Genomic DNA, 10,290 nt, shown 5'->3' with positions numbered 1-10,290 from the left:
TAAATGAATGGCCTCTTTTACATCTTGGCCTAAAGCATACGGGGGAGCCGGAGGTCTTTGAGTCGGGCCGAGGCTCTCTCATGCTCCTCAGAAATAGGCACAGAATGGGAGGACTGAGATTGAGCCGCATTATGGGACTTACCTTCCTCTATATCCGTTGGCGGTGCTCTTTCAGCTAGCTTTCCTGCCACTGTCTTGCCCGTTTGGGCTGCTGTCACTTTTCTCTTTACAGGCATTTCTGAAATACACAATACACGTTTGAGGAAAGAGAAATCCTTATATCATGGGTCTATCGCATGATCTTATGAAGAAAGAAGGGCATTCATTCCTAAAATGCTCGCAGCCTCCTGTTTATAAGTGTGGCGCGCAACACACCCATAAACAAGACTCTACTAGACACGGCTCGTAGACACACCCTAGGACAGAACTGCTCTGATACCACTTTTGTCACGACCTAACTTAATGGTCATGGCAGTCACCCGGTACTAACCCACCCGGGCACCTCTTTTCGTACATTCACATTTACGTCTAGGTGAGCCACATAGCTTAGTCATAATTTCTATCTATCATACATGCTAATCTTATTGGGCAACAATAAATTTATATCCTCATCGGCACAATGCCCATATCTATGTACACTAGTCGACGAGGCGATCAAAATAATATACAAAATATAAGCCGACAAGGCTACAAGGCATCTAATCATACACAACTGTATACGAGCCTCTAGAAAGAGTATGTCACATCATATAGGCAGGGCCTTGCCCATAGATATGTACACAAAAGTATAATACCAAAAGCTGTAGCTCCGGATGGAATGGAGCTCCGCTATGTAGTCCCTGAATAAAAAGTCTATGGATCAAGCCTGTCACCCTGTCCACCTGCGGGCATGACGCAGCGTCCACAAATAAAAGGACGTCAGTACGAATAATGTACTGAGTATGTAAAGCATAATCAACATCATAATAGGAGCATAAGAGACAACATAAGAAATAGCATAAGATGGGAGAATCGGGAGATAGTAGAGCCATCATCATGATTACTTATTTGTCTTTCATAGGGACGTTCCTTTCTAATGCATGCTTGTGTACATACATATATACATATACATATATCCATATCCGTATCCATATTCGTAGCCGTATTCATATCCATATTCATATTCATAGCATATCCGACCATGAAGGTTCGGTGGCTTCATATACCCGGCCATGACAAGGCTCAGTGTCATACATACCTGGCCCTACTAAGGCTCAGTGTCATCCGTACCCAACTGCAGTGGTGTGCGCGCGATAGGTATCATACCTGGTCATATAAGCTCGGTGTTTCGTAATAGTCATACATACATAGACGCGTATACATAAGAGCTCATAAGTATCATCAACATCATTAACGTCATCATTCTCATTACGTCTACCCTTGGAGGACCAACTATCATATAAGGGGTGCAATAGTGTCGTGAACGTATCAAGAATCATAAGCTTTGGTACTCTTGGAGATAGAGTCATTTGGAAGACATTATGGGATTCACGAAAGAATATGTATAGCAAAGGAACCACGCCTTAATGAAAGAAGGGTTAGCCTTACATACCTCTTCGACTTCTTAACTATTTAGCGTCCACCATTGAAGCTTGAATAATCTACATTTAGAAGGATTTATACCATGGTTAAGCCTTAATGATACTCTTAAATTCAAACTAGAATAATCCATGATCTAATGAAAATTGGGCAGCATGCCCCCTATTTCGTCAACTTCCACCCTATTACTAAACACCTCCCAAAAACCACAATAACCTCCATAATACACGCATAATATCATAATCAAGTAATCACACTTCATTAAGCCTTCAAAATTCATCCTTATGTTCAACCTATGCTAACAACTTCACACCCATTTTAGCACATTTTCATATAATGCTTCTTCATCACCCTTATTACCTTCCATAACATGATTATATCCATATCATACTAAGAATCATGACTCAATTTAGTTTACTACACATACACATCATAAAAGCTACATCTAGACTTCATTCTACTTTCTTCTTCTACCCAAGTTTTGCTACAACCAAACATTCTCATTAACATGAAACAAGCATGGAAACTAACCTTTTTATCCCATAGAAACAAGCTTTGGAGAAGCTATCAACTTGTGCAAAAACCCTAGCTACAATGCCCAAGTTTTCTCGAAATCTACCAACCCTAGGCAACCTTCTAACACATGAACACTTGATTCTTGCTATTCGATCTTTGTAACCTCTTGGGTTTGGGTGTAATATGCTTAGAGAAGGTTTTTGGAGCTTTAGAGAGGGTATCAGAAATGTGGGAAATGAAATAAGGTGAGGGTCGTCAATCCTTCTAATATAAAAATTCTGACCCGACCCGATTTATATTGCCTACTATACGGGCCGTATAATTTATATGGTCCGTATATCAAGCCGTATAATACCACCAGGATTCACCCATCTCTGGAGCAAACCTACGGACCATTATACGGGCCGTATAATTTACACGGTCCGTACAAATGGGCGTACAACTGGGATAACCCGATTTTCATTCTCGACGACTCGTTTGCCTTCCAATCCTCATGGAACCTCCTTAACACTTATACAATACTTCATTAACCATACAATAGGCCCTATAGCAGCCCCTCAAGATATTCCTAAATAAACATTAACTCAATTGTAGCGGAAACCTTCCGAACACGACTTACATTTCACTTCCTTCACCGAACTTAGGCTCATATATTCATATGACTTCAAACCCTTATAGTATACATTTTAAACTATCTAATGCATCCCTTAATCTCATAAGGATTTCATAACTACCTTAAGCTCACCTTAGCCTATCCACAAGGCAACACATACGGAATTTCCAAGATGTAACCGTCAATGGACCATACCTGGTTGTTAAATTAGTTAAATATGATCACTATTAGTTACTTCAGTTCATTTTAGAGTAGTATACTTGCTTGATATGTTGAAAACTGTCTTAAGTTAGTAAGTTTTCCTATAAATTGAGTTATGAAGCTGTTTGTTAAAACTTGAATAAAGTTTTCTTAAAAACTAAATATCTTGAAATTGCTTTTGGTTTGATGTTTATGGTTTGTCAATCTCTCTGTTGTCAAACTGCTAAAAATGATAAACAATAGTGCTAAGTGCTTGATAACTTGATTTGTGATTGGTATACTTACAATTTTTTGTGAAAATGATCTTAAGTCATCACTAGAATCTAGTTTGTTAATTTGATGCTTTGAAAACTGCTTAAGTGTCTATACTGTTTTGAAAGTAAAAACTGAATGGCTTTGATTGACTTGCTATTTGTTTAAGTAGTTTAATGGGAATAAAAAATGGATTTAGTGTCTGTCTGTTAGAATTTTGAAACCTTGGAATTGTTATGAGAAGTTGGTTAAAGTTGAAGTCTATATTTGCTAAAAAATGAATTTTCATCAGTCTACGGGGAATTTATGCTTGCTTCATCTGAGATTTGCATAATTAGAACATGAAAATGACTTTAAAGGTGCAGAACCTCACTAAATTGTAATCCTGTCTTTGTTTTACTTAAAAATAGTTTAAAATATGAACTTGTTTAACCTATCTTTGTACAATCTGCTACGTGTTTTGCTCCTAGTACATCTTCATGACCTAGAGTAGAGACCATACACCCTCTAAGTCCTTTGCCTTAAATTTTTTGTAAGTTGGCATAATGTTTGTAGAAAATTATCTGATTATGTGACTTAAAATTGAAAACTTACCTTGAAATCTGCTATTTAGATCAAACTGTGTTCATTTAGATGTTGTTTGGGACCATTGTGATCCATTTAAGTGTAACGACCCGTTTAGTCGTTATTGCGTTTTTACAATTTTTGCCCCCGTTGACTCATCCTCGAGCCTTGTTAGTACTATTTTGATCCGCAGGAACCGGTGGCACTGTTCCCTAGGCCTCGTTTTGGGTTTTGAAATGACTTTTAGGAAATTTGGTCTTAAAGTGAAAATCGTTTAACTCGAAGTTGACTTTTGGGTAAACGTGCCCGTAATCGAATTACGACAGTTCCATTAGTTTCGGAGGGTGATTTATGACTTAGTGGTGTCATTGGTTTGGTTCCCGAAGGGTTCGGGTGAGATTTGGGTCATTGATTGAGAGACTAGCTAAGTTAGAATTGAAGTTGACCACAGTCAACATCGGGTCGAGATGATCCCGTGTCGATGTTTTGAAAGTTCCAATAAGTTTGCATGTCCAGAAAGTTTGGTTAAATTCCAATGAGTTCTGCATAAGTTTGGATTGTATGGTGATTGCTTTCGATTTCGACGTCGATTTGAGCATAAAGGGTACCATATTGAGCAAACGGCTTTTAATTCATGTTTCGACTAAACCATTATATCCATATTGTAATTTTGGAACCATAACAACTGAAATCATCAAGTTTCGGCATCGTATGAGGGATTTATGGTCATTTTACTAAGAATTGGGTTGCCATATTTTTCAGATTAATTACGAAATTACCACTGAATTCATATTTAAAAATCTGCACTATTCCAAATATTGAAACCAACATATCTCCTTCATTATAAGATCAAATGGAGTGAATCAAAAGCCTAGCTTGACTGGAATTTCACAAGGAATCCATTGGAGGTATCAAAAGTGAGTTTTGGGATCGTTTGGCATAAGAAATGAGGCACAACAGCTGGACATTTTTGGCTATTAATGTTGTTGAAGTTTTTCTTATCTTGAAAGTTTGGGTTTGGGAGAATTCAAGGATATTCTTCAAGTTTTTTCCATGGGGTAAGGTCTAAACCATAACTTAATTATTTTCCTTTGATTCATTCTCTTGGTTTAGTCTTTAATCCATGATTTCTAAAGTGAAAAAATTGGAGTTTTTCATGAAGAAGGTTTAATGGGCCTTTCTTGAGAAGTTCATAAAATTGGTTAGACTTCCTAAGTTTCTTTAAATGATGAAATTGATTGGGTTTATGCCAGATTATGATATATCCAAGGTTGTTTATTATATACCTTCCATTATTAGTGATGAATTCTTGAATTTAAGAGTTAGGGTTTATATCCAAAATTGGGGATTTTTTTTAATTTCGAAATTGGATGAATTCTTGAGATAACTTAGCAATTAGTTGATTGGTTTTGGTCACCTATTGTTTAATTCGATAATTTACCCTCGAATTTCCCGTTTTACCCTTGTGAACCCGTTTCCCCAAATTCTAGGGTTGGTTTTTGAATGATAACAATATGGGCATCGATCTTCATGATTTCTAAGCTAGATTTTGAATATGAATTGAATTTCTTGATCTCGAGGCTCAAGGAAAGGAAAGGCTAAGGTGTGATTGTTGGTGATATTACTGTTCGGCTTTCTAGGTAGGTTATGGCTTACCTTTAGTAAGACTTCATGTACCAATGCATATATTTAGATGATATTGATAGAGAAAGCATGTAAACCTTCAGGTATGAAGTTGGGTTGGATATTGTCTTAGGTTGAGCCCTGTTGCGTGATTGGGGCTAGCCACCCCGTTGTGTTGTGACTTGATTGTTCCATTGTGTTGGCTTGATGCCACGTGCTGTTAGTAGATATTGGGATTTATTGTTCCTTCTTGATTGTGATATTATAATATCTTATGGGTGACGTTGATACGAGGATAGGGATCTATATGACTTGTGTAGTTTTTCAGGATATTGTTGGCGTACCCATGTGGGTACTTGTGATACTGATATATTGTTGGCGTACCCCTTTGTTGGTACTTGTGATATTGATCTGATTATTAATGTTGATACATGCATTGCACGCACTCTCATGACATACTGTTGATACATTACTGGTACTTGATGAAACATTATGATGAGCTGGGCTCGTTTTTTTTTTTAAATGAGAGTGACGTGAGAGTTTGATATCCGATGTTAGTTCCGGAATCGTGGATTGAGTAAGTGCATGGACTCCGCGGGTCCTCCAGGGTGGTCCGGGTGAGAACTCCCGTAGGCAAAGATCCGAGTCGCATCCGTCTGTTGGGCAAAGATCCGGGACGAGTGGCACTTAGACGTCTCGAGTCACCTTAGGTTGTGCTACCGAGATGTCGATATTTCCGCCTGTAGTACATGTGTATACAGCATTTGCATGGCATTGCATTGAATTCATACATTATTGCATTGCATTGCATCACGACTTATATTGAGATTATTTGGTTTTGTTACTTGTGATATTAGGTTAGGATTGGACATTTTGAGACTTGGCACATTTGGGATTAGGTGCTCCACTTAGGCAATGACGTGTACTTGGTTCCGATTATGTTTGACTTATACCTGTTGATTTATATGCCTATCTTGCTTTATTGTCTGGATTATATTAGCTATACTTATTCGGCTTATGATACCTACCAAGATCGTGATTTTGTGTCGATTCGCACTTGTCGCATTCTTTTTGAATGCGTAAAATTCCGTGTTGAATCTACTTCGCTTCTCGTGGCTGAAAGTCACTCCAAGAATTGCTTAGAGTATACAAGGTGAGCACGTTAAGGTGAGCACGAGACGTCCGCCGCCTGAAGATTCTTCTCATTTATGTCTTATTTCCTATTCTGAGACATATTTGGACTTGATGTATTATTGATATTCCAGACTTGTAGATTTTAGTTAGATGCTCTTATATGACCAGACCAGATACTGAGGCGGATTTCATTTACTTCCGCGTTTTTTTATTTATATTATAATTACGAGGCTTTTGCTATTTTACTTCTTCTGCTATTTTCTATTATTTGTGAATGTTGAGTTAAGGGTTCGCCTACTGAGATAGGAAAAGTAGGTGCCCGCACGACTTAGTGAAATTGGGTCGTGACATTAAGATGGAAATTGCCTCTGAATGTTGCTATTTGCTCCACCTTATAGTTTGACACTTCTCAGAACTTGTCTTTTGAAAACTGAGACTGTTATTAGGCAAGTATGGCCTTTAAGGATTAAAAGTTGTAAAAATGAACCTGTTTTGACCCTAGAATGCTAAAAGTTTTGATTGTTTTCCTAAGTCTGGAAATTAGAAAGTAAATGAAACCTACTTCTGTGCCATGAGTTGCTCCTATATGATCCTTGTTAGTTGTTGCCTTGCAAGTTGGAATAGATATTGAATCTGAAATACTAAATCATGTCCTGTTTGTTTGTTCACTCAATCAGTCAAATAAATTGTTTGTTAAAGTGGGAATTGTGATCTTTTTTTTTTTTTTTGAGAAACTGTAAGAACCTGAATTTGCTTGGCTGTTTATTTGATTAAACACTTAGATAGAACTCCTTCATAATTTTGACACTTAGTCTAAAACTGGTTTTGACTGAGAAGGTAACTGTCATTTTAGGTGATCAAAAGATTCGGTAAAAATCCCATTTTCATCATTTGAATCTTTTCTGTATAAAGACATGTGTATATCTGTTAAAAATGTATTACATCTTGGATTCTAAAAACTTAAATTGATTTGGGAAAGAAAATAAGAACTTTGTGTGTATGTGCATTGGTTAGGCTATCTGTGTATTGATTTGCATCACCTTTTCTTGATTGTGTTGTCACATTTAGAGTCTGAAAACCTGCATTAAAAAACAAATGACTAAAACTGGTAAGTAAGGATTGAAAACTTGGTACTCGAACTAGAAATTGAAAAAAAAAAAAAATGGAACCGTAAGTTTGAAACACAAAGATGCTTTTTTTCCTATTTGTTACTTAACTTGGTTATTTCTTAATCCTACTTAGTATGTTCTCTGGTATGGCACTGCACATCTCTTGAGTCTTGTTTGAATTTGACATAGTTGTTGATTAGGAAAACTAATAAAGGCATAATGCAGTCTGTTCTTTTTATTTGTTGTGCATCATTGTTTTATTTAACATAACTGCTAAGCATGGTCTTTGCTTACGAATCCCCACTTGTCCCCTACTTAAAACAGCCTGAATTTGTAAGATTGATTCCCTTAAGCCAGCATTAGGAGACTAGGTATAGCTAAACTCTGAAAATAGACTAGGAATTGCAAATTTTGAAACCTTAAAGACCTGTATGCTTATGTTCATCCCTGAATTTTCAAATCAACCAAATTTGAATTGAAAAACTTTGTCTGTGACATGAGTCTATAGAAACCTTGCAAAACTTGACATCTGTGAATGAACTTGCCTAGTTTTGGACTGAGTTTGTAGACCTTAGTATATTTTACTTGTCATCACCCTTGAATCCTATAAAAATAGGCTAAGTTTGAATTGGAAATCTTATTTGTGAACTGTGTTTGTGGAAACTGTGTATCAACCTCCTAAAACTGGAACTTTGAAAAGCCTTATGTGACTAAGTGTTGCTTTTACTATTAGGCTAGACTGATCATGAACTTTAAGTGATAAATTGACTTCAAGAAATCTGTTTTCCTGCATTAAGTTCTGGACTTAGTCTCTTATGCATTTGCCTTGGTTTAAAATGTTTGTTTTTTTCCTGTTTAGTGGCTGGAATACTATTTGATAAGCTTCGCTTAAAACCTGTTATTTTAGACTACAACCTTAAGTTGCCGATATCCTTGATTTCTTGATAACATCTGAATATTCTTGAACCTGGAAAACCTATGCAATTTCTGGGAATTTTGAGTTTCTTTGGGTAGGTAAAGGAGGTATATGTAGAGTGAATATAGAGAAGCTTAGTGTATAAGATTTGCATATGGAGGGTATGCCCTTTAAAGGGTTTTGCTCTCTATATGAGAGTATATCATCTAGTATACCATGTATACCATGTTTTGACACTTAGAAAATGTCATGCCTATTCCAATAGCTGGGCCAGTTGGGCCTGCTTGATGCTCCAGCCGATATATATTTTGAAAAATGTCCTATTTGCATAATTGTGCCTCTCTCCATTAGTTTAATAGTTATGGGCCTAGCCCAATTCTGTTGTAATTTAATTGTTGGCCTTGTAATTTAATTTATGACCTTAATTCAAATACTAATGCATTGTATACCTATCTTATTGTAAACCCCCCCCCCTCTCCATCCGTTAGTGGGTCCAACGAGACCCACTAACTTTCCTAGATCGAGTCGACCTCAACCATGGATGGACTAAGCATTTGGAGCATAATTTGGAGCGGATAAAATTACATGCATTTTTATTTTGTTGGGCTTGGTAGGTCCAACTACCTACCTCATATTATTTACTTGACAGATTGATGAAATATGCTTTATTGGAACCTTTAAAAAATTGTCACATATTTAGAGTTGCCAAAAATCATTTTAAAAAAATTGTAAAAATAGATTTTGACAAGTATTAGCATGCAAAACGTTTTTGAGAATAAAACTGCCATTTATGAATAAAAATGCACGTTTCTTTAAATGCAAATCGTGATTTTGGACAAAAATGACTTGATAAATTTTATGGACATTGAGACAAATTGGGACCGTACCTATGGACAATTTGGACAAAATGGATGTTACACCTCGGAAAAAAAAAATTTTGTTGATGCACAGTGAATAGGCTAATGAAGAGTACGACGTATATGATGTCTCAATAAGTAAGAAGTAGCATTTGATGACCTTAAGTAAGATTTCAAAGGCATTCGATGTTAGATGAGAGAGATTGCCAAGAGAAGGCAAATCTTACGATAAGCATCGGAAGAATTCATGAGTAACGAGTTAATGGTGACTTAAAGATAGTTTGAAAAAGAGTTATAACGTCCCTTAAATTGGTATTGAGGTGTTAGACAAGTGCCAAGAAGGTTCCATAAGGATTGGAGATCAAACGAGTCGACGAGAACAAGATCGGAACCACTGGGCATTATACGGCCAGACATACTGGCCGTATAAATTATACGGGCCGTATGTCCAGCCGTAGGTTCAGCCCAGAATGGTATGCCTCACTGGACCAAATATACGGTCCAGAGATACGGTCCGTGAATATTATACGGACCGTATGTTGGTCCGTATATTCTGGTCGGGACAGATTTGTGTATTTAATAAGGGTTCAAGTTTCATTTTATTTCATTTCCATTCCACTCCCCTTCTCTCTAAAACATCTCTCCACATTTCTCCCACAAGTTTTCAAGAGAATTAGTGATCAACTTCATCAAACCAAGTGAATCAAGCATAAGAAACCCATTAAAGTTCATCCAAAGCAAGAATCCAAGTGAGGGAAAAATCTAGGGTTTTGCTCAAGTGAGATATTTGCACCTGAGGTTCAATCCAACGCCATCTAAGGTAAGTTTTATGATGTTTCCATGTTGTTTAAAGTATTAGGAAGTTGAAACACTTGGATTACATAAGGAAATAAGAAATGGGTCATAAATGTGTGAATAGTATCACTT

The sequence above is a fragment of the Lycium ferocissimum genome, chromosome 8 (assembly GCF_029784015.1).
Source record: "Lycium ferocissimum isolate CSIRO_LF1 chromosome 8, AGI_CSIRO_Lferr_CH_V1, whole genome shotgun sequence".
In the NCBI taxonomy this organism is placed as follows: domain Eukaryota; kingdom Viridiplantae; phylum Streptophyta; class Magnoliopsida; order Solanales; family Solanaceae; genus Lycium; species Lycium ferocissimum.
Note: the sequence above shows the minus strand (reverse complement) of the source record.